Source organism: Barbus barbus, assembly GCF_936440315.1.
Source record: "Barbus barbus genome assembly, chromosome: 23".
In the NCBI taxonomy this organism is placed as follows: Eukaryota; Metazoa; Chordata; class Actinopteri; order Cypriniformes; family Cyprinidae; genus Barbus; species Barbus barbus.
The window spans coordinates 17,563,381-17,569,823 of NC_136751.1; positions in this window are offsets into that span (position 1 = coordinate 17,563,381).

Here is a 6,443-nt window from a genome sequence, read left to right on the forward strand (position 1 = left end):
GTGCTGAAGCACTGCTGGCTACGGACACTGAGAGGGCAACACCTGCTCCTCTGCAGCTAACCTCCTTCCAGGGTACAGAAAGACATCACAGACAAAACCCCCTCACAAACCCCTCCTTTTCTTTCCTCTTACCAGACAGTCTTGCTCACTGACCCAATCCACATCTCCTGCTCTGTGGTCTCCAGATCCTCTCTGACCTGACCCAGAAAACTTGACTTACACAACTGCCAACACCTCAAGAACCATCTGTATTTCTGTTTCCTTCCTTTCTCTCCCTCTCCATCTCTTTCTCTGTCTCTCTTCAGATCATTGTGTGTACATTGCTGTTTCTTTTCAAACACAGTGGCATAAGCTGTGCCTCTACTATTTTGGCAGAAATGAGAAATAGGTTACACAAATATGTCTAATTATATGAGCATGTCTGACATCAACTGAAATAAGGAAGAAAAAAAAATAATGATATAGGATCACATAAATATGTCTTCTCCAAAAAAGCGACACACATTAGGGGTAAGCTGTGTCGTTTTAAGAGGAAATTTGAATGATTTAGCAATATTTAAACATGAATGAACATAAGACAAACGAGACAATGCACAATTCCATTCTAAATATATGTATATGTTCGTGTCTATCTATCTATCTATCTATCTATCTATCTATCTATCTATCTATCTATCTATCTATCTATCTATCTATCTATCTATCTATCTATCTATCTATCTATCTATCTATCTATCTATGTCTGACATCGTTTTGCTAGCACTATTACTTACACAGCTTACACAAAATCATCTGGCACACTTTACCCCACAGCTACCATTTTTGGGTAAACTGCTCATTTAATAATTTGTGGATAATGTTTAGATATATAATTTACTTGGTTTTATGCAATGGTAACTTACTGTCATAAAATCTGGATTGTTTTGCTTTGTCATACAATTTTGACACTGATGTTAGACCTGAATAAAAACATCATGAAATATATAACATGTACATATAACAATAGAGAAAATAGCAATGAAAAAGCTGGCAGTTCTGCCCGTCTCCTCTCTTGTAGTAGGTCTATTAGCTCATTGCTGTGCTCACACTATGTCATTTGAGTCTGTTACACTAGTAAACTGCCTTTTTACCCCTGTGTCTTGTTGTGCAGCCTGACCAATTACTTTTGATCTTAAGAGGACATGACATTTGTAGGCTTTGCACTCTGAAGTGACTGCACATGTTAAAAGATGCATCATGCCTTTTCCCTCGCAAATAATTCATGGTGCCAAGTTTCTAAGGGCATTGCTCTTTGAACCTAAAAGTACAAGGTTTAAATATAGGTCCTTGGAGTAGCTTGCGCTAGAGGGGTCTTTTTAAGACCACCTTAACCTGAACGGCAGGGTTGCTCGTCTCTAAAAGCCATATTTGCACTGGAACAGTCTTCCACGCCACAGTCTTTGCACTTTGAATTTGCATAAACTTGTCATACTCGTGCGTACATTTTGCGCAGTTGTGGTTTTATGAATCTTTAACAGTGCGTGTACAGCTGCCTGATCTCAGAGCTCTTTCTGACAGTCACTGATGCGACTGGCTTGAACTTTTGAACCTGGTCATGTTCTATGCAAAAGGATGTTCTATTTTGTGAGAATTAGATGATGTTTGAACGTATCAAAACAGGCGTCGGTGAGGATCGCGTGTACTTTGGCAACGATTAATTAAGATTAAGATGCATTCTGAAAACACTGTAGTATTTTCAATCTTAAGCTCTGCTCCGGCTGTCTTTGAACTCTTAGAGACAGATGCCCTCTTTCTTTTTGTCTTATGGTCCTGCTAAGTCATGACTCATTTGTGTATGACTAGGACCCTCGCTCATTACTACCCTGATTCAGTTTGACGCAACAGGTCATCTGTGAGCCATAGCACTTTATTTGGTGCATATTCAGTAGTGCATAGCAAACATTTCTGTCATTTTCTGTCAAAAAAGTTCTGTCATTATTTACTTCTCCCATTTTGAGTAAAATACTGAGAAAGTGTTTGTTGTAGAAATAATTTTCACTCAGAAACCTGTTTCCACTATGGGATCAAAAATAAAAAAGTAATTGCTACTCACAATTCAGACTTTTAAAAAAAATAGCATTTCTGACATCTTGCCATTTTTTTTTCTGCCATGGAATTAAAAATAAAAAAGATTAACCGTGAAGTTTCTTTTAAAGCATACTCCAAAACATACTCCACTCTTTTTTTTTTACATCATTGAAAAATTTTCCCATTTCTATTTTTTTAATTTTTGTATATTTCTATTATTAGTTATATTTCCTACAGAAGAAAAAAATCAGATTGTCCTGAAAGTGAGTATATGATGACATAATTTTCAGTTTTGGGTGAACTTTAACTTTTACTATTGGTTTATATTTTTATTGTCATTTTAACTGTATACCATATGGTATTTATAATCTGTTTGCCACTATATGATGCAGCTACATCAACCAATAAGCCACAGGTGGGAAACTGAGCTTGTATAGTGATTTTTTTTTTTTTTCCCCGTGCACAGCATTATGAAGTATTTGTTACTGTGATGGTAAAATTGAATGGAAAAGACCACGAGACGATGCAAATGGGTCTTTTGATCTGTCAACAGCCTGCAGATTTTTGTTTCCTCTTTTACCCGGTAACTGCTAATGGGTAATATGATGTATTGCATGTCAGCTTGGCATTATTAGATACGCACTCAAAGAGTCTTGTTCATAAGGATTTTCTTTTTCTTTTTTTGCTTATTCAGCCATTTGAATTCTCGCCTTTCATATACAAAATTACTCTGATGGATTGATAGGAAAACATGTACTAACAGGGAGAGAGAGAGAGAGGCTGGCGTGGATGTTCATGCTGGCAGCGCGAATTGTGGCATCTGTTGATGAAGAAACAGCATACTGCTCTAAGTCAGGTTTCTTCTTTTCTCATTCCCAAAACAAATGTTGATGTCTTGAGTGTTGTCATCTGTTTATCCCTTCTCTTAAATGAGCCTTAAATTACAAATACAAAGGTGATTGCTGTCAGGTGTTAATATTTTGTGATTTTCACATCTAAAAAAGGAAATATAAAATATGTTGTAGTGTATCTTGATTAATTTTGAGGAATAAGTGCACATTGGTCATTTTTAGTATCTGTTGAATTGTATTGTCAGTCTGTAATTGTTTTAAACATTGTAGTTATTTTAATGTATCATATTAGTGTAAAGTGTTTGTAAAGTCACATTGCTAAGTTCAGGCGAAGATGAATGTCTTCCGTACCTTTAAAGTAAACTCTAGTTTGGGGAAACAAGTGCCCCCTGGTGGTAATGAAATGAACTAGAAAATGGAGATGGATTTAAATCCACTGCATTTATCAAAGTTGTTATTAGTTGCTCTTGCTGTTATGAGACAGTTAGATATTTGAGTATAACATGCAGTAGTGCATCTGTGGTGCTAATATTTTATTCAACCTGGCAAAGGAAAATAATAATGCAGATAGTTGTGATCAATGAGACCCTGATTTTTAGTTTTTATTTTTTGCAAAAGAAAGGAGAATATTATATAACATTCGGATTGTACAATAGATAGAATCCAGGTGAATATTACATAACAACTGTTGAATTAAACGTAGGTTGAACTGTAGGCGAATGGTGTCAGTCAAAATCATGAGGAAAAGTCATGAGAGATCAGTGGAAGCAAATACTAAGCACATGCTCAAACAAACAAATAGGGGATGTGAACTCTTGCACAGCCAGATGGTTCAAGCATGCACGTTTGCACGCGGAGGTCATCGGAATGGAGAAAATAAGAGAGAGAGAGAGAGAGAGCACGACTCTTTTAATCCCATCGGCAGAGCCGCATTCCCATAATGGGAAATTAATAACATGAGCATGATTTCAGATTAAACAGAGCAGTTAGGACCATTAGATCACTTTCATCACTGGCATTAGGGCAGTGGATCAGGGAATTTCCCGCAACACAAATCCTGCAAAGTAGGTCAGTGTCTATTGAGTATTAGCACCATGGCTGTGATCCTGTTGTTTTAGCTCCAGGACAAGGAATTAACCCTTGGGACAGCTGGACAGGATAGGGCAGGGGTTGTTTGAAGGGTAAGGCGAGGGGGTAGGATGGAGGTGATGATTAGATCAGTCTCTGGCCACGAGGATGGACGTAGTCAAATGTAACAAGCCCTAAACCCTACACTTTACTTCTAATACCTATACACCCTCTTTACATTTTCTCTCAATAGAGCCAACTAACACTGCTGGAACCAACTAAATCCCCATCAGTACCTGTCAGCAGGCTTCTCCATTAGATCTTCTTTATCTCCAAGCCCCGCTTCCAAGACCAAAGACAGTCGACTGTTCTTGTTCAGGACAGTAAATTCTTACAGGGATAGTTAACCCCAAAAATCGTTCTGAACCTGTGTGACCTTTTTTTTTTTTTTTTGGAACTTTTTGCTTTAAAATAACATAATAATAATAATAATAATAATAAAAATTTCAAATTCAAATTGAAAATGTAAAATTGACAATGCAATGAAAGTTGATGGGGTCCAGTGTTTTTATTTTTTTAAATGGTAGATTATACAACACAAGACAGAGAACATCCAAAAATACACTATATACACACACACATATGTGTATATATATATATATATATATGTGTGTGTGTGTGTGTGTGTGTGTGCATGTGTGTGTGTTTGGAATGAAGTTTAGAATAATTTTAATTGTGATGTTTTTGAAGTTTTTTAAGCTCACCAAGGCTGCATTTATTTATTCCAAGACAAATTTATATCAAAATAACAGTACACTATAAGGTAATTTTACATGTATTAAAAGTAAATGCAATAATATTGTGAAATACTATTAAAATTCCAAGGAACGATTTTCTGTTTGAATATAATTTAAATAGTTTATTCCTTGATGGCAAAATAAAATTTTCAGCAGCCATTACTCCAGGTTTCAGTGTCACATGGTCCTTCAAAATTAATTTTCTGAATTTATTTATTATTGTTTTATTAGTTAAAATTCTGTATTATTTATTAATTAATTAATTAATTAATTCATTCATTCATTCATTCATTCATTCATTCCCCAGTCTTGTCTTTGTCACGTTGTTGTCTTTTATTTTAACTGTAAGCACACTTACTTTGGCTAAGCAATCTCACACCTCTCCAGCACTCCCCTTCTGCTGTGATCTGATCGTCAGGGACAGGATATTAGACTGAAAACGGTGGGAACTCTCACAGGAAATGCAGCTCTGAGGGTGGGCCATTCTCACTGAATTACGTGCATAGTTTAAGACACATGCACCGTGCCTGTGCCCAGGTTATTTCCACCTGACTTGCTGAACCCAGATAAGCTGGATCGAGGCAAGATGGCGATGAGCGGAAGGCGGCGTGTGGGTGGAATGCATACACTGTACCAAGGGCTCAGATGACTTGACACGGCTCCAGGGACTCAGCTGCCTGGCAAAAGAATAATCAGCACACATACCAGAAGAACCAATTACAATCAATGTCTGTAATAACCACGTCCTAGAGTTGTCAGCGACAAAGATCATGAACAGAGGTCAAGGCTCTCTCAGATTAGTAGGGCTTGTTTTGCTTGGGTAGCTGTGGGCCCTGCAGGGGAACAGGGACACTGGCAGCTCCTGCCAGATACCAGCGGAATTGAGCTAGGTTTATTTCCACATGGAAGTACCATCTTGTGTCTTTGTATCGAACTAAAGAAGAAACTGCAGTATATTCATCTGGTTGTGCCATGCATTATTGTCTCAGAGAATCAAGCTTTTTTTAATGGATAAATTTTTTTCCACACAGAACGTTCAGTCTTGCATTACCATGTCTAAAGGAAATGAATAGACCAATGCCTCAAGGATAGATCCCAGAAAACGAACATTGGGTGAATAGTGGCACGTAACAAAGGATGACATCAGTATCAGTGTTATCGGGCAGGTTTGAATAGGAGGAGTAGATGTATGCAAAATTGTGCCTAATGGAGCAGGTATAATAGATGGGGAAATTCCTATTAATGACACATCAGCAACCTCCACTCTGGGCTGATCGCTCAGTAATGTCATTAGCACTGGTATGCAGGCTTCTGGGAAGAGAGAGTGCCGGAGTCTTCTGTTGGGAGAATGGTGTTTGGCACATGGGAAAGGAACCAGAGCAAAAGGCAAAGGATATAGTGAAGGCCATTGCATTGAAAGACTTTTCATGCAGGAGTTTTTGAAGGGTGGAGGCTCTATGGGGACTCTGTAGTTGAGCCTCTTGCTTTTGGCCTAGCCTCTGAAACCTAGTGAAAGAGAGAACTGGACTAAGCTCTGGGGTAATCTATGATGTCATTAAAAGTGACAACATCTGCTTCATCTGATCTGATGCTACTTTGTACTGTATGTCTCCCTCTACCACCTCTTCAAGTGCCAGATAACTCCATCCATCTATCTATC